Source organism: Staurois parvus, unplaced genomic scaffold, assembly GCF_062004578.1.
Source record: "Staurois parvus isolate SC_StPar_1 unplaced genomic scaffold, SC_StPar_1.0 ptg000261l, whole genome shotgun sequence".
Taxonomy (NCBI): domain Eukaryota; kingdom Metazoa; phylum Chordata; class Amphibia; order Anura; family Ranidae; genus Staurois; species Staurois parvus.
Genome location: NW_028318057.1, coordinates 4936259 through 4958730, shown reverse-complemented (window position 1 = coordinate 4958730; position 22472 = coordinate 4936259). Strand labels below are relative to the sequence as shown.

Here is a 22472-nt window from a genome sequence, read left to right as displayed (position 1 = left end):
CCCCCTCTGCCAATCCCTCCACTGGCTTCCGATTGCGCAACGGATCAAATTCAAAATCCTAACACTGATGTACAAAGCTGTCCACCATACTGCCCCGAACTACATCACTGACCTAATATCCAAGTACCGCCCAGCACGCACACTCCGCTCCTCACAAGATCTCCTTCTCTCTAGTTCCCTGGTCTCCTCCTCCAATGCCCGCCTCCAGGACTTCTCCAGGGTGTCACCAATCCTCTGGAACTCCCTGCCCCAACCCATCAGATTATCAGCTACTCTCCTCTCCTTTAGGCGCAACCTGAAAATCCATCTCTTCAGGGAAGCCTACCCCACCCCCTGCTAACTTGCCGACCTCCTCCACTCTTCCTACCACTCCATCCCCCACAGCTATCTCCTCCTGTTCCACTATCCCCTCCCTTCTAGATTGTAAGCTCGAAAGAGCAGGGCCCTCAATCCCCTCATGTTTTGCATTGTATTGGTATTGTTCTGTCACATGTTCTGTCCCCCTTTGTAATGTACAGCTCTGAGCGAACTATTGGCGCTTTATAAATACTGTTAATAATAATAATTTAGGGCTCCTGGACCCCCTTTACAACCTCCAAATATTGCCACCTCTAAGATATAGAAATTCCTCCGATTCCTCCCCTCGCCGACTCCACCAGATTCCAGGAAGAAGAAAAAAACGAATAGTGTAATACCGTTATAACTCTCACTCTTAATTAGCTTTAAACCAGACCACTCACATTTTAAAAGGTAATAACCAGCATTTATTGTAGATAAACGAATTTTCCACAGTTCCTGTAGCAAGACCTCACAGCCAGGTACACAGCAGGATGACAGACCTCAGAAAAAGCCTCCTCCACTAAGCAAGATGGCCACTTGAAACGCACCGCCCGGCATGCGTTCCACTCACTGGAAATGACGCAGGACGTTGGGACAGCCAGCTGGAAGTACGTAAACGCGTTTCACCCCACCCACAGGGCGTTCTCAAGACCAACGCGTTGACGTACTTCCGGCTGGCCGTCCCTACGTCCTGCGTCATTTCCAGTGAGTGGAATGCACGCCGGGCAGTGCATTCCAAGTGGCCATCTTGCTTAGTGGAGGAGGCTTTTTCTGAGGTCTGTCATCCTGCTGTGTACCTGGCTGTGAGGTCTTGCTACAGGAACTGTGGAAAATTCGTTTTTTATCTACAATAAATGCTGGTTATTACCTTTTAAAATGTGAGTGGTCTGGTTTAAAGCTAATTAAGAGTGAGAGTTATAACAGTATTACACTACTAGTTTTTTTCTTCTTCCTGGAATCTGGTGGAGTCGGCGAGGGGAGGAATCGGAGGAATTTCTATACCTTAGAGGTGGCAATATTTGGAGGTTATAAAGGGGGTCCAGGAGCCCTAAATAATCCTGAAAGGCATTATACTCACCAAATATCTGGTGAGTGCGGTTCATGTTGGTTTTGCACTGGTGGATGGTGGAAGGATTACTATTGGCACTGAAGAATTTTATGAAAATATAAGTTTTTTTGGTCACTGGACGTTTCTTTGTATGTGTCACTGGACTTTTTGTTTTTTGTATGTGTCACTGGATTTTTTGTTTTTGACACATATTAAATTGTAATATTTTTATTAATATTATTTATAGGATAAGGTATTTATTAATTTTTTTCACATATACTGATTGATTTTGTGTTTTGCACTGTTTTTTAAGTTGATAATTTTGTGGTTTTATACCTGTGTACAGCGGCATTTCACGTAAAGAGTGTGTTAGGAAGGTGGTCCTGGGCGCTGTGGTTCTTTTTTCTTGTATTCAAAAGTATTGGTAAGCCTGCCTTTACACGCACATGAACTTTAATGGCATCCCAGTCATAGTCCGTAGGGTTCAGTATTGAGTTGGCACACCCTTTGCAGCTATAACAGCTTCAACTCTTCTGGGAAGGCTGTCCACAAGGTTTAGGAGTGTGTCTATGGGAATGTTTGCTCATTCTTCCAGAAGTGCATTTGTGAGGTCAGGCACTGATGTCGGACGAGAAGGCCTGGCTCGCAGTCTCCACGCTAATTCATCCTAAAGATGTTCTATCAGGTTGAGGTCAGGACTATGTGCAGGCCAGTCAAGTTCCTTCAACCCAAACTCGCTCATCCATGTCTTTATGGACTTTGCTTTGTGCACCAGTGCGCAATCATGTTGGAACAGGAATGGGCCAGCCCCAAACTGTTCCCACAGAGTTAGGAGCATGAAATTGTCCAAAATGTCTTGATACGCTTACGCCTTAAGATTTCCTTTCACTGGAACTAAGGGGCCAAGCCCAACCCCTGAAAAACAACCCCACACCATAATCCCCCCTCCATCAAACTTTACACTTGGCACAATGCAGTCAGGCATGTACCCTTCTTCTGGCAACTGCCAAACCCAGACATGGTCATCGGCTTGCCAGACAGAGAAGCATGATTCGTCACTCCAGAGAACACGTCTCCACTGCTCTAGAGTGCTATACACCACTGCATCCGGCGCTTTACAGTGCACTTGGTGATGTAAGGCTTGGATGCAGCTGCTCGGCCATGAAAACCCATTCCATGAAGCTCCCTACACACTGTTGTGCTAATCTGAAGGCCACATGAAATTTGAAGGTCTGTAGCTACTCACTCTGCAGACAGTTGGCGATGTCGGCGCACTGTGCGCTTCAGCATGGGCTGAACACTTTGTTGTTTTACATGGGCTACCACTTCGTGTCTGGGTTGCTGTTGTTCCCAGTTGCTTCCACTTTGTTATAATACCACTAACAGTTGAATATGGAATATTTAGTAGCAAGGAAAGTTCATGGATGGATTTATTGCACAGGTGGCAACCTATCACGGTACTATGCTTGAATTCACTGAGCTCCTGAGAATGACCCATTCTTTCACAAGTGTTTATAGAAGCAGTTTATATACCTTGTGGCCATGAAACTGATTGGAACACCTGAATTCAATGATTTTGAGGGATGTCCCAATACTGTTGGCAATATAGTGTATGTGTAATGTCTGCAATATGTGCTGTTTTACTAAAAGTTGTGACCATTTTTGTCTCCCTGCTTTGTAGGGAGACAAAAACTGGCACATCCCCTCTGTCAGCAGAGATATCTGTGTTGTTTACCAACACAAATCTCTTCTGTCATTTGATCCGAAGATTGGCAGGTCCCGCTGACTGGCATGTAAAGGGGCCAGTGACATTGCGTTTAGGTGGGAGCGTGTACGTCCCCTACCCAGAAAAGAAGAATCATGTATATATACGTGATTATGCGCAGTTGGCTGCACTGTGCAAGCAGTTAAAGACCTTCAACAGTGCTGTAATGATGAAATGGAGGAAAGCACCATTGTATAGATACAGTCATCGGTCACACTGCTGTGATTTAAAATTGCGAGATTTGTGTGCAATTTCAGGTACGATTTCTGAAGACTTTATTGCTACTTTTGAAGATTTTCAACAATTTCTTGCAATCTGCAGTGCAGTTTCCATTATATTCTATATAATCCACTTTGTGAGATATTGTTGAACCAGGGGTAATTGACCCTCCTTTGAATAATACTAGTAAAAATAATATCTTTCCTTTCCTAGTAGGTTTTTTGGCTGTGGTTGTTATACAGCTTGTAGACATTCTAAAGTGAATAATAGGAAGCGTAAAGAATTCACCTCCTCAGTAACTAATAGAAGCTATACAATTAAGGACCTTGTCACGTGTAGCAGCCAAGGTGTTGTCTATATGCTGGAGTGCAAATGTGGCCTTCAGTATGTGGGCAGAACAACTAGACCCCTTCGGGTACGATTAGGAGAACATGTTAGTGTTGTTATGAGTATGTTAATAACATAAAGAAGGGGCTAAAAAGCCATAGTGTTTCTAAACATTTTAGGAAATTTCACAATCATAATCCAAATGGTCTGAAATTTTGGGGTATAGAAAAAATTAATCGACATTGGAGGGGAGGGAATTTTGTAAGACAACTTAGTTGTTATGAATCTTTTTGGATGTATGAAACTGGGGTTTTAACTTCCCCTGGGTTTAATGTTGAATTTGATTGGAATTGTTTTATCTCTGATCGATAAATTTGTTGTTGATTTCATTTTGATTTTATATCTGTTTTTGATGTAAAAGAAAGCCGCGGGTATCTTTTTATATATGATTTTTACATATGATCTTATTTTAACTTTTTTTTAAATATGCCCAATAAAATTTCTTTGTGTGATTTTAGAGCGTCCCCTATGATCAAGGGAGTTAATTGTGCCCTATGGGATCACCACTGGTCACTTCCGATTCAGGTTTTGTTTCACTTATAATTGTACATATAGATTCATTTTTATTTTCTGGAACTCTATCCTGTCCTGGCTCCCAAAGGTATTTACCACCATCTCTGATATGTTTGGAGTTATTGGTGGTCCGTGGGTTGCCACGGCAGCAGTGTTTACTATTTAGGAAAACAAAAAAGTTATAGTTGCATAGCACTAACAACCAAAGTAGGTAAGGACCACCCATGCAATATAGCTCACGTGTGAAACCACATATTTGTATTGATCCCATTGTGGGGAAAAAAGGTTATATACGTTAACAGTGACACACACACCCACTGAACACATAATTAAAAACAGCGAAAGGTAAGCAATCCGGATTGCAATGCGTTAATAATGGAGATAGTCAAATTGATTGATGTGAGATTATACAGCACTGGTATGTTCCATGAGGAACTATAGCAAAACAAACAGGTCATAACTAGAGTCAAAAATAATAATGTAAATTCTTAGCTTTCACCAAGCAATACAGGTCAAATGATTTGACATATGTCATGACATGTAAATTACCCCGGACATGTATGGAGCAGAGAATAGTGTTTCGATTCTCAAGAATTGAACCGGTTAAGTGTCCCGTGATAAGAAGATGTAAATTTTGACCATGGAATTATACAGTGTTGAAGTAGTATCATACTGTACGATGTAAGATAGTTTCAAGTCACATATTGTTGGGCCATGAAGGCAAAAAGTATATATCCAATAACGGTTTGATTATAGTCATGAAGTGACACAGCGTGGAAATTGTGCCGTATTGTTCCATACACAAGTGTAGTTCTCCACGAAGGCCAGTTCCCCAACAGGATTTAGTTCTCTGCTCCATACATGTCTGCGGTAATTTACATGTCATGACATATGTCTAATCATTTGACCTGTATTGCTTGGTGCTCAACAATAGGTTACCCTGCTTATATTTAGTGGTAAATCTTCCTTTTTTGAACGAGTTGCTATTTAGGAGATTGTTGTCACATGTACCACACAACCAGTACTTGCCAGATATTTCTGCAGCTCCTTTAATGTTGCTGTAGGCCTCTTGGCAGCCTCTCAGACCAGTTTTCTTCTCATCTTTTCATCAATTTTGGAGGAATGTCCAGTTCTTGGTAATGTCACTGTTGCGCCATATTTTCTCAACTTGATGATGACTGTATTCCATGGTATACCTAATACCTTGGAATTTCTTTTGTACCCTTCTCCTGACTGATATCTTTTAACAACGAGATCCCTCTGATGCTTTGGAAGCTCTCTGCGGACAATGGCTTTTGCTGTAGGATGCGACTAAGAAAATGACAGGAAAGACCTACTAGAACAGCAGAACTTTATTTGGGGTTAATCAGAGGTACTTTAAATGATGGCCGGTGTGTACTGACTCCTATTTAACATGATTTTGAATGTGATTGCTTAATTCTGAGCACAGCTATATCCCCAGTTATAAGATAGTGTGTACACTTGTGCAACCACATTATTTTAGTTTTTTTATTTTTACTTCCCTCCACCTAAAAGATTTCAGTTTGTTTTTCAATTGAGTTGTACAGTTTATAGGTCACATTAAAGGTGGAAAAAGTTCTGAAATGATTTATCTTTGTCTAATTTTTTTACATCACAGAAACCTGACATTTTAACAGGGGTGTGTAGACTTTTTATATCCACTGTATATTGTGAGAAACTGGCTGTTAAGATTGTGGATGGTGTGTATGTGTCACCTAGGTTTCTCTATAACACATGGTGAGGTGCTCCAGGGTTTATTAATCGCTTGCCAACCGCCCACCCACGGATGGGCGGCAACTACAGGCAAAGGGACATTCAGGCAGTGGGTGTGCAGCGTTCCCCACCCGTGACACACTGGATGAAGATGAACGGGATCATGTGATTGCTATCCGATCACATGATCACAATGTTAGCAAAGCTGTTATGAATCAATCTGAATATCGCATTTTTAATAATTAGGGAAGATCTTAGAAGAGTGTCTAGACCTTTGGGACCACAGAATAGTCACCACACCCTGGAGACACTTGGGTCCTTAATTTATGAGTTTTCATCACCACCTTTATGAGGCTGACTATGGCAAGAGGTAGTATCCTCTGACCATTCTCTTTCATTCATAAAGGAGTAGATAAAAAAGGGGGATGCTTTCTGCAACCCATGTGACCTGTCCTGTTGGGTTGAGGCCTGGACTTACAACCTGGATAGTTAAGAAAAAAAAACCTGTTAAGCTCAAGCAAATGTAAATTGAGAGTTTAATAAAAGACCACATAGATGAGTTCTTGCTGGAAAAAAATATTTTAACCCCTTCACGCCTAAGGGTAAAACAAAGCTAAATGCCTAAGCACAATTTTGAAACGATGACATGTGTTAGTAAAACTGTACATATCATCACAACTACTTTGTACATCCAGGTGAATTATACCTTTTTTTTCAATCAGGCTTTCATTTGGTGGTAAATGGTAATGGATATCTCCTGATTTTTTTTATTATCAAAGGAGAAATGGCCCAAAATAATAAAAAAAAATTTTTTTTATTTAGCTGTGTGTTTCTTGTTACTATCATAACCTACCACCAAAGAACAACCCAAAATAAATTCTCCAGCTCTTGATGATCGCAGCGATACCATATATGTGTATGCTATCAGTAGTGTATTTAGATTTTGTGCTGCCCTAGGCAACACAAAATCCTTGCCCCCCCCCCCCCCCCCCACAATGAGAGAGTTCAATAAGTGGTGTGTATGTATGTATATATGATTCTCTCTCTCTCTTTCTCTCTCTCTCCCTTTCTTTCTCTCTTTCCTCTCTTTCTCCCTCTGTCTCTCCCCCCCTCTCTCTTTCTCCCCCCTCTCTCTTCCATCTCTCTCTTTCTCCCTCTCTCTCTCTTTCTCCCCCTCCCTCTCTTCCCTCTCTCTTTCTCTCTCTTCCCCCTCTCTCTCTCTTTCTCTCGCTCTCTCTCTCTTTCTCCCTCTCTCGTCCTCTCTTTTTTTCTCCGTCACTTTCTTGCTCTGTCTATCTCCCCTCTCTCTCTTCCTCCCTCTCTCTCTTTCTCCCTCTTTCTCTCTTCCCTCTCGTTCTCCCTCTCTCTCTTCCTATCTCTTTGTCCCGCTCTATTTTTCTCTCTCTCTTCCCTCTTCCCCCCTCTCTTCCCTCCCTCTCTCCCCCTCTCTCTCTTCCTCTCTCTTTCTCTCTCCCCCCTCTCTCTCTCTCGTCCTCTCTCTCTCTTTCTCCCTCTCTTCCCTCTCCCTTCCCTCTCTCACTCTCTCTTCCCTCTCTCTTTCTTTCTCCCTATCTCTTCCCTCTCTCTTTCTCCATCTCTTTTCCCTCTCACTTTCTCTCTTCCTCTTTCTCCCTCTCTCTCTTCCCCCCTCTCTCCCCCCCTCTTCCTTGGATTGTATGGGACCACCCCCCCTCCAAGGGCTGCTGATCTCCAGGCAGCAGGAAGGGGGGGGGGGGGGTGTGCAGTCCCATATGATCTGTCAGTGTGTAATCTGCTGGATGGATGACAGGAGGGAGAGCCCACAGCTCACCTCCTCTGGGCTCTTTCCTCTCCGACACTTAAGTCCTGGCTCATCAGCTGCTGGAGTGAGAGGTACACGACCGTCGGGGGGGGGGGGGGGGTGACCCCCCCTAAAAATTGCAGCCCTAGGCATACACCTTGTTTGCCTCGCGGAAGATATGCCCCTGTATGTTATTTGTTCTTTGTACCCTTAGTACAGCCCAGAAACAATAGTGCACATTTTGTTTTTGTCTTTTTTTTTTACCTAAAACACACTGACATTGACACTGATACCAATTTTATTTTAAATCCTGACCTTTGACCCTGACCTTTTGACTTGACCTTTGACCCTGACCTTGACCCAAACACTAACTCTGGCACTGAACTAGATCAAACCATTATCTAGGTATTTGTTCTGTATTTTTTATTTTATTTTTTAATATTTATTTATTTATCTCTTTTTTTTTTTACAAACATTTTTTTTTCTCTCTATGCCAGGAGCTAGAGAGATACAATGTATCTCTCTCCTCCATTCATAGAGAGAAAAAAAAACAAGGGGGCCGGGCTGTACAGTGACTGATCACTGTGATAGCCAATCAGAGGCTATCACAGCGATCATGTGACCCGGAATTGGGAGTCCTGGGTCCCGATCGTTAGAACGGGACCTGGTGCTCTCAGTGACACTGTGCTCCCAGCACAAAGACAGGTACGCAAATATGCGGCCCCATGGACAAAAAGCCCAATTCTGTGAGGCCGTATATTTGTGTTATGTCGGCATCAAGGGGTTAAGCAACAGATTCATGAAAGACAGAAGTTGTCAAACAAATCTGATTTCTTTTTATGAGGGGGTGAGCAAAACCTTAAACAGAGGGGTGGCGGTGGACGTGGTATACTTGGATTTCGCAAAAGCGTTTGACACACACACGGCTAATGTGTAAGGTAGAGTCTACAGGCTTGGAAAAATCTGTATGTAAATGGTTAGAAAACTGACTAAAAGATCATATTCAAAGAGTAGTGGTTAATGATTCATACTCTGAATGGTCTAGGGCAGGGGTGTCCAAACTATGGCCTTCCAGGTGTTGAGGAACTGCGAGTCCCATGAGGCCTTGCAAGACTCTGACATCCATAGGCAAGACACCCAGAGGCAGAGGCATGATGGGACTTGTAGTACTTCAACAGCTGGAGGGCCATAGTTTGGACACCTCTGGTCTAGGGTCATCAGTGGTGTACCCCAAGGTTCAGTGTTGGGACCCTTACTTTATAATATATTTATAAACGATATAGGAGTCTGAGATTAAAAATCCCATTCCAGTCTTTGCAGATGACACCAAGCTGTACAGTGGAATAACGTCCTTACAGGATGTCTCCAATTTACAAGCTGACCTCAATGCACTGTTTAATTGGGCAACTATGTGGCAAATGAGGTTTAATGTTGATAAATGTAAGGTTATTGTCAGGGATTTCCACGATCCCTGCAGCGATGGTCCCGGCGCAGGCGCAGTGCGCCGCCCTGTGCAGGGACTCAGGCACTAGGCCGGCCACGGCGTTCGAGTTCGCGCATGCACAGTAGAAGCCACGGCTGCCCGCTGGGCACCAATGGCAGCGCAGGGCGGGATATTTAAATGGCCCTGAGCTGTCATTTAGTGCGTTCTGGTCTTACCTGCATCCTGTATCCTGCGAACCTGTACCTAGTAAGTTGTTTGACCCGGATTGTTCTTGACCTGCTGATTTCTCCTGCCCAGACCCTTGCTTTGCCTGACCTCTCTTCTGAATGCCCCTCATTAGATCTGACCTGCTGTTGCTGACCTGGCGTGTGACCCGACGATTCTCTGCCCGCTCCCTTGTACCATACCGTCCTCTATGTTACCGACTCGGCCTGTCTGACTTTGCACTTGCTCAGCCATCCATCCATCCCATCAGGGTCACCCGACCTCCTCATATCAGGCTCTCCCCTGTTGGAGCCCCTGGCGAACACCCCTACCACTGACGGGTGTGCTCAGTAGTGGCGACCTGGTCTCGGGGTACTCCAAGTCCATCCCCACCATCAGGGGCTCTGGTGAACAAGTACCCTGGGGCTTAGATTCCGCTCTCTGGGCACGCCTGACCAGTGGAGTGCTAGTGGTGCCGCTAGGCGGTCCCTCACAGTTATGCACTTGGGGGCTAAGAGTATGCATGCATCATACATACTAGGGGGAGTACAACTGGGGGAATCAATGGTGGAGAAGGATCTGGGGGTCTTGGTAGATCACAAGCTTAATAATGGCATGCAATGCCAAGCTGCGGTTTCTAAAGCAAGGAAAATCCTCTCTTTTATTAAAAGAGGTATAGACTCCAGAGAGAGAAAGATATCATATTACCCCTGTACAAATCATTAGTAAGATCTCATCTGGAATATGTAGTTCCGTTTTGGGCACCAATTCACAAAAAGAACATTGGGAAACTTGAGAAGGCAACCAAACTGATACGAGGCATGGAGGAGCTCAGCTATGAGGAAAGAGTAGAGGAACTGAATTTATTCTCTCTTGAGAAGAGATGATTAAAGGGGGATATGATCAACATGTACAAATACATCAGTGGTTCATATAGTGAACTTGGTGTAGAGTTATTCACCTTGAGGTCATCACAGAGGACAAGGGGGCACTCTTTACGTCTGGAGGAAAATAAATTTAATTACCAAATACGGAAAGGTTTCTTTACAGTAAGAGCTGTGAAAATGTGGCATAGACTCCCTCAAGAGTTGGTTCTCGTCAGCTCAGTGGATTGCTTCAAAAAAGGCCTGGATTCTTTTTTGGATACACAGAATATAACTGGATGCTAACATTTATAGGTAAAGTTGATCCAGGGAATATCTGATTGCCTCTCGGGGGATCAGGAAGGAATTTTTTTCCCAACAGGAGCAAATTGAATCATGCTTTGCTGGGTTTTTTGCCTTCCTCTGGATCAACTGTGGGTATAGGATAATACCTTTTTTTTTCTTTATGGTTGAACTGGACGGACTTTTGTCTTTTTTCAGCCAGACTAACTATGTAACTATGTAAAGAGAGAAATTAAGAGATTTGCACTGGAGAATAATCTGCACATCGCCAATCAGTTCTACCCACAGAGCCAGCTATACCATTAAAGGATTAATTTTGGAGGATACAGTGACCATATATGAAAGGAGGATTATTCATAGATTATCCCCTGGCTGGGAGGGGTACTAACTGACCCTGACGCTATCTGATGTCACAAGTGCAGTAATACAATGATCATTGAAAAATTCTATATACTGACACGTACTAAAGACACTGGCAGGGTGATGGGGTGATCAAAGGGTTAATAGGGGAGATCAAAGAGTTATAATCTAACGTGTGTGTGTGTGAAATGTTGTGCTTTTACTGCAATGGTGGAGGTTCACTGATGTTTTGGGGTTGCTTTGCTGCTTCAGGCACTGGATGTCTTGACCATGTGCATGGCTTTATGAAATCTGAAGACTACAAAATAATTCTGGGGTGCAATGCTGGGCCCAGTGTCAGAAAGTTGGGTCTCTGTCAGAGTGCATGGGTCTTACAGCAGGGCAATGACCCAAAGCACACGTCAAAAAGCACCCAAAAATGGTTTCAGACAAAGCACTGGAGAGTACAGAACTGGCTAGCAATGAGTCCAGATCTCAATCCCTGGAGACCTGGAGCAGTAGGCAAAAGAAGAGTGGTTCAACATTACAGTAGAGAGGTGTAAGAAACTCATTGATGGTTACAGGAAGCAATTCATTTAAGTTATTTTTGCCAAGGGTTGTGCTATTAAATTGAGGCTGCCAACAATTTTGTCTAGTTCATTTTTGGAGTTTTGTGTGGAATGTGTCAGATTTGTTTCTCCACTTTTATGCATCATGCCAATGCAAACAAAAGAAATAAACATGAGAATGCCTAAACATTTGAAATTGCAGCAATTTTTCTGGGCAAAGTGGTGCATTATCTGACAGAAATGCAGGGGTGCCAATATTTTTGGCAATCACTGTAGGTGCATTTTATTGCAGAAGGGACATTGCATGTCACTTTTGCAATAAAAAGCCTGCCTGTTTGCTGTTTGTTACAGTGAAACTATATTTCCACCTTAATAGCATGGAGGCTGCAGTATTAATAATTTCAGGACCAGCTTCTTGAGCCCCTTACTCTAGTGTCCTTTGTCCACCCAGAACTATGGAAAAAATAAAATCTTTGGTAAAAAAAAAAACAAACTCCAGCATCTTGTATTTTTTGTCTTTTACTGAAATATGTAAAATGGGGCCACAGCTTGATTGATATTTACAGAAGTCTAAAGATAAAATTTCTGTTACTATATGATTGACGTTATGGAGTGGCCAGCCCAATCCCCAGATCTTAATCCAATAGAAAACTTGTGGGGTGACATCAAAAATGCAGTTTCTGAGGCAAAACCAAGAAATAGAGAAGAACTGTGGAATGTATTATTATTATTATTATACAGTATTTATAAAGCGCCAATAGTTCGCTCAGCGCTGTACATTACAGGGGGGAACAGAACATGTGACAGAACAATACCAATACAATGCAAAACATGAGGGGATCGAGGGCCCTGCTCTTTCGAGCTTACGATCTACGAGGGAGGGGATGGTGGCACAGGAGGAGATAGCTGTGGGGGATGGAGTGGTAGGAAGAGTGGAGGAGGTCGGCAAGTTAGCAGGGGGTGGGGTAGGCTTCCCTGAAGAGATGGGTTTTCAGGGTGCTCCTAAAGGAGAGGAGAGTAGGTGAGTGTAGTCCAATCATCCTGGGCTGGACTCCATGCAACACAGATGTACAGCAGTTCTCAGAAACAGTGGTTATACAACTAAATATTAATTAAGTTATTCAAAGGAAAGCAAAATCTTCAAACATTTTTCAGTTTATATAGTGAATGTTTGAGTTTGTAAAGAAGAATACAAACACTGCTATTTTTTTGAACAGTCTAATATTCACTTTTCTTCAATTTTTATTAGAGGAACAACATAAATTTGATCTATTTTTCTTCATGTTTTGATTTGGCATAGAATGTGTAGTGTTCCCAATGCATTTGTGTGTATGGAAATAAAAGCTATTAGAAGGATTTTGAGCTTTATTCACTTTTTTCAACACACTGCTATTATTTTGAACACAACTGTATATATATATATATATATATATATATATATACATACACATACATGATTTTGCAGTTCCACGTTAGGGACATGCACGCGCTCACACGCCGCCCTACCTGCACCGCTATTGATGGTTACGGCTGTCAATCACCCGACGATCACCGAAGAGCACTGACAGGGGAGAGGTCTGTTTGTAAACAATATCTCTCCCCTGTCCTGCCCTGACCTGGCCACTGCTGCCTACAACAGTTCGCTTTCATCCGCATTAGACTCACTTTCTCCTCTAACAAGACGAAGCATCAGGCCACGACCGTTACAACCTTGGCAGACTGACGAAACCAGAAATCCTAAATTACATTTTAAGCGATTGTGGCATAAAACCAAATCCCAGCAAGCATTCACCCTATATAAATCTGCTTTCTTAACATACAAGTCCTCCCTTCATGCTGCCAAACAAGCCTACTTTGTCACTCTTATTAATACCTTGTCATCCAGTCCTCGTCGTCTCTTCTCTACTTTTAACTCTCTACTTTCTCCACCTCCACCCCCACCCAGTACCTCACTCACTGCTCACGAGATTGCAAATCATTTCAAAAACAAGATTGACGCAATTTGTAGGGGCATCGCCACTGCACAGACATCCATCCCACTTAGCATACCTTATACTAAACCTCCCTCAACACTTTCCTCTTTTGACCTTGCCACTACCAAAGAGGTCACTAAGGTTTTCTCAGAAGCCCGTCTCACTACCTGCCCCCTGGATCCTGTCCCCTCACAACTACTACGGTCACCCTCTTCTTCCATCCTATGCTCCCTCACTCATATCTTCAATCCTTCCCTTGCCCTCTAAAGCATGTGCAAATAACTCCCATACTTAAAAAGCCCTCCAACCTGGACCTCACCAACCTGAACAACTTAAGACCCATCTCCCTGCTGCCATTTACCTCTATACTCCTAGAACGCTTAGTCTACAATCGCCTGAGCTCCCATCTCACCGACAACAACCTTCTTGATCCTCTCCAGTCTGGCTTTTGCTCACTACACTCCACTGAAACTGTCCTACTAAAACTCACTGATCCACTAACTGCTAAAACCAATGGCCACTACTCTCTACTCTTACTACTTGACCTCTCTGCGGCTTTTGATACAGTTGACCATCCCCTCCTCCTCAAAAAACTCCACTCTCTTGGTCTCTGAGACTCTGCTCTCTCCTGGTTCTCCTCCTACCTACCGCAGCGCTCCTTCAGTGTTACCTATAATGCTGCCTCCTCCTCTTCACTCCCTCTTTCTGTAGGGGTCCCTCAAGGTTCTGTCCTTGGACCCCTTCTCTTCTCCGTCTACATCTCCTCCCTTGGTCACTTGATAAACTCCCATGGCTTTAAGTACCATCTCTATGCTGATGACACACAAATCTATCTTTCTACCCCTCACCTCACCCCTTCAGTCTCCTCTCGCATCACTAACCTACTAAGTGGCATATCGGCATGGATGTCACTCCACTTCCTCAAACTCAATCTTTCCAAAACTGAGCTCTTAGTATTCCCCCCAGCCCGTGCCCCCTCCCCTGACTTCTCCATCAAGATCAATAACACAATCATCAGTCCCTCCTCTCATGTCAGGGTACTAGGTGTAATCCTAGACCCCCATCTGTCCTCTCAGCCCCAAATCCAATCACTGTCCAAATCTTGTAGACTTCACCTCCGCAACATCTCCAAGATACGCCTGTTCCTAACCTCGGAAACCACTAAGCAACTTATCCACTCCCTTGTTATATTTCGCCTTGACTATTGTAACTCCCTCCTCATTGGCCTACCTCATCGCAGGCTATCCCCTCTTATCCCTCTTGTATTGAACTGTATTGTTGCTGTATTGTCTCCCGTTATATTGTAAAGCACTGAGCAAACTGTTGGCACTATATAAATCCTGTATAATAAAAATAATAATACAGATCGCTACCATGTCAGCTCCAGCATGCAGCTTTGTTTTGCTCTGCATAGCAGAGCCATACAAAGCAGCATGCTTACACAGTAAATCACACACAGGCAACATAGTAAAACAGCACACAGTTAACCCTTTGATTGCCCCAGATGTTAACCCCTTCCTGCCCAGTGTCATTAGTACAGTGTCAGTGCTTTCTATTAGCACTGATCACTGTATTAGTGTCACTGGGGATGTCAGTGGCAGTTAGTCAGTTCCCCCCCAGTGTCAGAATGCCCGCTGCAGTCCCACAATCTCCCTATAAGTCACTTATCGCTGCCATTACTAGTATTAAAAAACAAATTTCAGTATATATACCACCATTTGTAGACGTTATAACTTTCACGTAAACCAATTAATTTACACTTATTGGGATTTTTTGTGGCAGAATAAATTTTGGCCTAAATTTATGACGAAGTTTGATTTGTAAAATTTTTTTTTACTGGATATTTATTTATTTCAGGTACTTATATAGCGCTGTCAATTTACGCAGCGCTTTACAAATATATATTGAACATTCACATCAGTCCCTAACCCTCAAGGGGTGTACAAACTAAGGCCCCTAACTTACATACATACACATATTAGGGCCAAATTAGACAGGATCCAATTGACTTACCAGCATGTCTTTGGAGTGTGGGAGGAAACCGGAGCACCCGGAAGAAACCCATGCAAGCACAGGGAGAACATTCAAACTCCATGCAGGAGTCACCATGGTCAGGAATTGAATCCATGACCAATTTACTGCAAGGCAGATGTGCTAACCACTAAGCCACTGTGCCGCCCCATATATGATATGTCTTATAGCAAAAATCTAAAATATTGAGGGTTTTTTTCAAAATTGTTTGTCTTTTTTTTTTTATAGTGCAAAAAAATAAACGCAGAAGTGATAAAATACCACTGAAAGAAAGCACTATGTGTGTGGAAAAAAGGACATACATTTAATTTGGGTGCAGTGTTGCATGACCACGCAATTGTCAGTTAAATTAACCCAGCTCCGTATCGCAAAAAATGGCCGGGTCAAAAAGTGGGGTAAATCCTCTGGAGGGCAAGTGGTTAATAACATTACAGCTGATTAAAGGAAAATATAGACTTCTCTGGTGCGGTTTTAACATGCCCTAACATGCATCAAACACACGAAAAACGCACATATGGCGTTTGGGGGAGCGTTTTATTGCTATATGTGCATTTGTCAAGAGTCAGCATTTTAAATCAAGGTTTAACAAACCCTAACAGTTCAGCAGTCTGTAACATACTCTTTTCTGCTGTCCAGTTCATTGGGGCCCAACTGTTGGAGAGCTCAGGGCAATATCCCTTTAAACATTGATGATGACACTGACTCTGGTTCCTTTGAGCAATGATAATGTCACTGACACTGTGTTACTTGAAGGCAACACACTCCCTCTTTTGTCAAAGTTTAATGTAGCCAGCCCCTTCTCACCAGCTTCTTGTGTTAGTAAATGGTCTCCCTCTGTATACTGGGAGAGACACATTTGGCCTGTGTCTGCTGCCTCCTTACCCCTTTGATCAGGCAGTGGGCTGCCCCCACATCCTTGGCTCTCTCCAATTTCCTCAGATGTCTATCATTGTGCCTCTCTCCCTCTGCCATGCCAGGCACGCAGTCACAATTACATCTAGGATTCCTTGGCCCCTGTTTCACACATTGACATCTTAACAGGCCATAATGAACCATTTCTGTCTATTTAAATTAAATATTACTTGTGAGCCCCCTAATATAATTAGATAAGGTTAGCTGACACATCCTCAGTCCATGTGTGCATACCATAAAAAATATTAAATGAATGTCGCGCTCCTAATTAATATCAAAAACTGCCAATAAAATGATTAAAAAAACAAACAAAGTGTGTAACTTAGAACAAATTAATCACAAAAAAATGTTAAATAAAAAAATAAAAAATATGATAATAAATTAAACATAAATAATTAACATAAAGTCTCTAGTGACAACTAAATAGTGACAGTCCCAAAAAAATATAATAATGTGATCCAAAAAAATTAAATAAAAGTGGATTGAACAGATAAATAAGTCTCTGGTGGTATAAAAGTGACAAATCCCAATAAAAGTGAACAAAAATAAGTAATTACAATTCCCGGTGACTCCTTATTGTGATTAGGTTATGCGCTCATCTCCTTTTCAGCCTATTATAGGCCTACTCTGCTTTTTGTTCACATATGGAACTTTAGATAATATGTTGCACAGTGGTGTATTTAGGTTCTGTGTTGCCCTAGGCAACACAAAAATTGGTGCCCTCCGCAAAAAGAGCCTGACATTGACCAAGAGCACCCCTACCCTCTATCCAAGCCCTCCACTACCACTGCCCCCCATACACCAGCAGCCACCCCCCATGGCGAGAGAGAGAAAGACACTCACCTTCACAGCTCTGGACATCCCCCAGAACGAGAGTCGGGCTGTGCATACACCGTCATGAAATGCACAGCATCTCTCAGAACCCACCAGGTCCCCATGCCACATGTGTCCCTTCTTCCGTCCCTTCTGCAAAGGGGCAGTGCTGCCCCCCCTGAAAAATGCCGGCCTAGGCAAATGCCTTGTTTGCCTTGTGGTAAATACACCCCTGATGTTGCACCATGTAAAGAGTGGTGGGTATCCCTTAATTGCTTCCTAATGCTCTTTTCCTCATATGCCACTATCCCGCAGGGATCTTTTACTTCTTCTGCTGCTCTTTATCTCCTCCTTAGATGTTCAGCAGCAGCTGGGCACACAAATAAAACTGAGACCTGATTGTGGGGTCTTCATACTACACTCCACCTCTCTGTGCTGAATTTTATGTAAGAACAAATGGAGTTGTCCGTGTGCAGGGTCCTCTTAGATGAGTGCACAGTGTCCCCTTCCACAGAAAAAGCACAGCATTGCAGTCAGGGTGGGGAGACTCCGCAAGACTGTATGCAATATTTTATTTAATTATTTTTATTTATTTATTTATTTTTCTTCCTGCTATTTATATAGTAGTATAGTCCCAAGTTTAGGGACTAAAGCACGGCAATTTATACTTTGGTACATGTGGTGGTCGCACATTTATGTTGAAGGATTTGATATAGTCCTTGTAGATTGTCTTATAGTCAGGGTCCATTTATCCTGACCATCCTATTATTTGTTTTATAGGCACAGTAGTGCCATTTGTCAGTCTATTTCCCCTGCACCTTTGGGCATTTATTTATGCCAAGTGGTTTATCATGTGTGGTTTAATACATGTTTGTGATTTCACCCTGTTTAGGGACACAAGTGGGTTTATGTATTGTGTTTTATGCATTTTGCACATTTTTATTTTATTTCATATGGTTTATCAAACATCACTGCATAAGATTGTATAATAATATGAAGAATTGAGTTTGGGATAATTACACACAGGAGGATTCACTAGGGGTGTATAGCCAGGTGTCCCATTCCTAGAATAATAGTGTATTCAGGGTAGCGCAGGTGGTTCTCCATTGTTTTTTGTATCAGGGAGAACCGGCAATTACATTTCCCTCTGATCACGTGGTAAAAGGCAGCTGTGATTGGCCTTTTACCACATCATGTGATCAGCTGTGTCCACAGAACACAGCGATCATGGAGATCGCCGGGTGCGTGCCCCCGGGGATGTGCAGGAGAGCGTGTTCTGGGAGGATGTCATATAACGCCCTCCCAGAACTGGCCGGCCGCAGTGCTGCTGTCATTCGTCTTTCTGCGGTCAGCAACTAGTTAAACATGTCAGTATACTGGGATTATTTTCTTTTTTTTAAAATTTTTACTAGTAATTGCGGCGATCAGCGACTTATAGCATTACTGCGGCACTGAGGGGAACAGACTTGGTGTCACTGACATCCCCAGTGACACCAATATAGTGATCAGTGCTAATAAAAAGCACTGACACTGTACTAATGGCACTGGGCAGGAAGTGCTTAACATCTGGGGCGATCAAAGGGTTAACTGTGTGCTGTGTGTGTGTTTCACTGTAAGCACACTGCTTTCCATGACTGTGCTATGCACAGCCAAGCAAAGCAATCTGCAGGAGCTGACAGGGGAGAGAACTGTTTTGTTTACAGTTCTCCCCCTGTCGGAGACACTGGGCAATCAATGGGCGCCAGCGAGAAATCACCAACCAGGACCCGATGATTGACAGCCGAGGCAGCGAATGGCGGCACGGGTAGGGCGGGTAGGTCCCCTATATATACGCGATTTTGCGCACCAGTACCGCCCTGTAGCAGTACTTCTGCTATAGGGCAAACAGGAAGCGGTTAATAAAACAAAAAGATTTAATATACATGTTGTCAGAGCCTGCGTCCAAACCTGGGAACTCTGCTGTGTCCAACAATGTCTCTTCTTGCTGAGCCACCTGGAATGCTGAACAATTACTTAAGTGATCTTACTAGAACCTTGTTTGCCTTGAACTCTTTTCTGCTCCTATGAACTTTCTGATTTAAGCCATGTCTCTGAACTTCCTGTTTGCCAGATTATTCTGCTCTCTTCAGCCAGTAGCTCATTGTTGTCTTCCCTGCTACCATCCATATTTTGCTACCACTCATTATTGACACTTGGCTTGTTCCTCGACTACGCTTCTGCCTGATCCCAACCTGTGACTATTCCTTACTGACCTTTGGCTTGTTTACCGACTATGCTTCTGTTTGATCCTTACCTGCTTACTCCACTAGTGGACATTGCCTTGCTCACCTTCTGCTGGGGCTATCATAAGGACTGTGACCTGGTATAACACACAGCTTAAATCCTTCACAATCAGGAGCTCTGGTAAACACTGGATAGTATGTGGAGCCTGACCCCTGATCATGACACATTTGTTATCCAGGTGCATCTCTCTTACGTCCCATGGCCATTCGACTTTATTTTTTTTGGAAAATATGGGGTGGAGGTACATCTATTTATGAACCAGACCATATTGATCAGATTGTGCCATACTCTTCAGGACAAAGTTTCTTAGGAAACACACAGCCAAACTTTTAACACACAAAAGGGGTGATAGCACTTAGTTGCTAGGACCTCTCCTCATCTGTACTCACTAGTGCCCCCGGAGAAATGGTTTTCTCCCAGTAGTCCCAGACTAGATCCTCAGCCAACAGCACCTCATTCAGCCTTTATCAGCTTACAGTAGCTCCAGGCCCACCAGCTACCCAGCTTCCTAGGCGTTGATCTTTCTCTTTGGAAAAAGACTCGCTCAAGAGTTGGCCAGCTCAATGGATTGCTTTAAAAAAAAGGCCTGGATTATTTCTTGATTACACAGAATATAGCTGGTTACTAACATTTATAGGTAAAGTTGATACAGGGAATATCCGATTGCCACTTGGGGATCGGGAAGGATTTTTTTACCCCTGCAGGAGCAAATTGGATCATGCTTTGTTGGGTTTTTTGCCTTCCTCTGGATCAACTATGGGTATAGGATTATAACTTTTTGGGTTTTTTTTGGTTGAACTGGATGGACTGTTGTCTTTTTTCAGGCAGACTATGTAACTATGAAAAAGACAAGGCTGCTTCAGGGTATTTATGCTTTCTCCCAGAATCCTCTGTGCCAGGTCTGCCAAGGATTGGCTGGGGCTACATAAATATTATGCTGCTAAATGACACCCTCCCTTCCTCTATTACCCAGAGCTCCTCCAGGTGAACAGGTAGAAGCAAACAATCATGCAGCCTCTGGGACACAGACATAACCAACACAATCAAACCCAGCTCCACTGATTACAGTAGGCCAGAAATAAATTTATCTTCACTAGCACTTACACTGTAACCCAAACAAATACCAGCATCACTGAATACAGTAAGTCAAATTAAACTTGCCTAACAGAACAAATTAATCCCATTGACTACAATGGGATCAAACTAAATGATCCTAGCAACTGACTAGGAGAGTGCTACAGTTAGAAACAGGAGAATCTACTTCTTACCATGCGCTGAAACTACAAGACATGCCAGCAGAGACAGAGATGGCCTGGCTGGGCTGATGTGGACAGATAACTGAAGGAATGATTTATAGGTGGATTGTTGTCTGACAGGGTCATGGAAACCTTGCAAAAAATTAAAATTGAAAAACAAAACAAAAATACAACCCAAACAGAAGTTCATTGAGCTGTTAGAAATGGCCATAGTTTGTCAGGAGAAAGAGACATGGCTCAGACTCAGATGCACAATAGATAGAACCATGCTCAACTGAACAGACCATGGGAGGTGTCAGAGCCTGGGTCTGAACCTGGGCCTTCTGTGGTGAGAGGCAATGTTTCTTCTTGCTGAGCCACCTGGAATGCTGGACAGCTCCCTTGACAATTATTTGGATGATCCTACCTTGACCTTGTTTATCTTGAACCTTGCACCCCTTGCTCCTCCCATGAACTTCCTGATAAAAGCCATGTCTCTGCATTTCCTGTTTGCCAGATTATTGTGCCTTCTCCAGCCAGTATCTAACGTTGTCTCTCCTGCTGCCGTCCATACCTTCACTACCGACCTTTGGCTTGTTACTTGACTACGATTCTGCCTCATCCCAACCTGCTACCGCTTGTTACCAACCCTTGGCTTGTTTACTGACTACGCTTCTGCTAGATCCCTACCTACAAAATCCATCTCCACCATCAGAAGCTCTGGTAAATACAGGTTAGTGTCTAGACCCCGCACCTCAGGTGAGCCTGTATCATTTCCCAGGGTGACCTGCTTGTTTTCTGTATCCTGTTGGTTGGTCTGCTACTATAGCTACTGGTCTCTGAACCTGACCTCACACTGTGACAGGAGGTGCCCATCCAGGAAATTGACAGAAGGGATGGCTCAGCTCCAGAGAGAGTTATCCGAGTGTAGCACAAACCCCTTAGGAGTCGCTAGAGAATTGGGTCCCCCTAAAGTCCTGCACAGCTAGGCAACACGCACTTCCTACTGTCACGTCTATGGTAGTGAGCTCTATAAAACCACAGCTTGGGGTTCCCCAGGGCACGGAATCTAAGCCCGAGCCTGCTTGTTCACCAGGGCCTGTGATGGTGGGGATGGACTTGGAGCAAGCTGGAACCAGGTCACAGCCCCCAGGTACACCCAGCTGAGGTAGAGGAGACAGCTAGAGGGAACAGGGTACATTAGGAGTAGACACAGGAGATCCAGTTGGAAAGCTGAGGTCAGGACAGGCGGAAAACTAGCGATGTCAGGAACAAAGCCGGGGTCGGTACATGGGCAGACAATACAGGAGGGATGTCAGGGACGATGCTGGGGTCAGTACACAGATATACTAACAGATAATCAGTAGAACACAGGGGAGCTCCAACAACAAGCCTCTTGTTTTTCAGAGGCTGTTGAGCTAGAGGTTCATTGGCCCATATTTTTGGGGACTGTGATAAAGACGCACCCAAAAGGTGTAGAATCTCTGCGATTGCCTCCGATATTACAGGCCAAACACTACCACTGTGCCTTTTTTTTTTTTTTTGCACCAATCATAGGTGTTTTGCACTAAAAAGAAAAACGTATCCACACCATTTGCCTTGCAACATTATGTGCTATAGCCTTGCATTGGAAATCTTCAGTTGTCCCATTCTATTGATAGAACTGATACAGTTACTGTATATTAATGGAAATAATTTTTATATCCTTCATGATAAAA

General features: G+C 43.4%; 1 protein-coding gene across 2 annotated transcripts in view; it reads left to right on the top strand.

Annotated features, from left to right (window-relative positions):
• Window positions 1–22472, top strand: part of EPS8L3 (EPS8 signaling adaptor L3) — a 195144-nt gene that overhangs the window by 17387 nt on the left and 155285 nt on the right. The gene's annotated exons all lie outside the window — the stretch shown is intronic.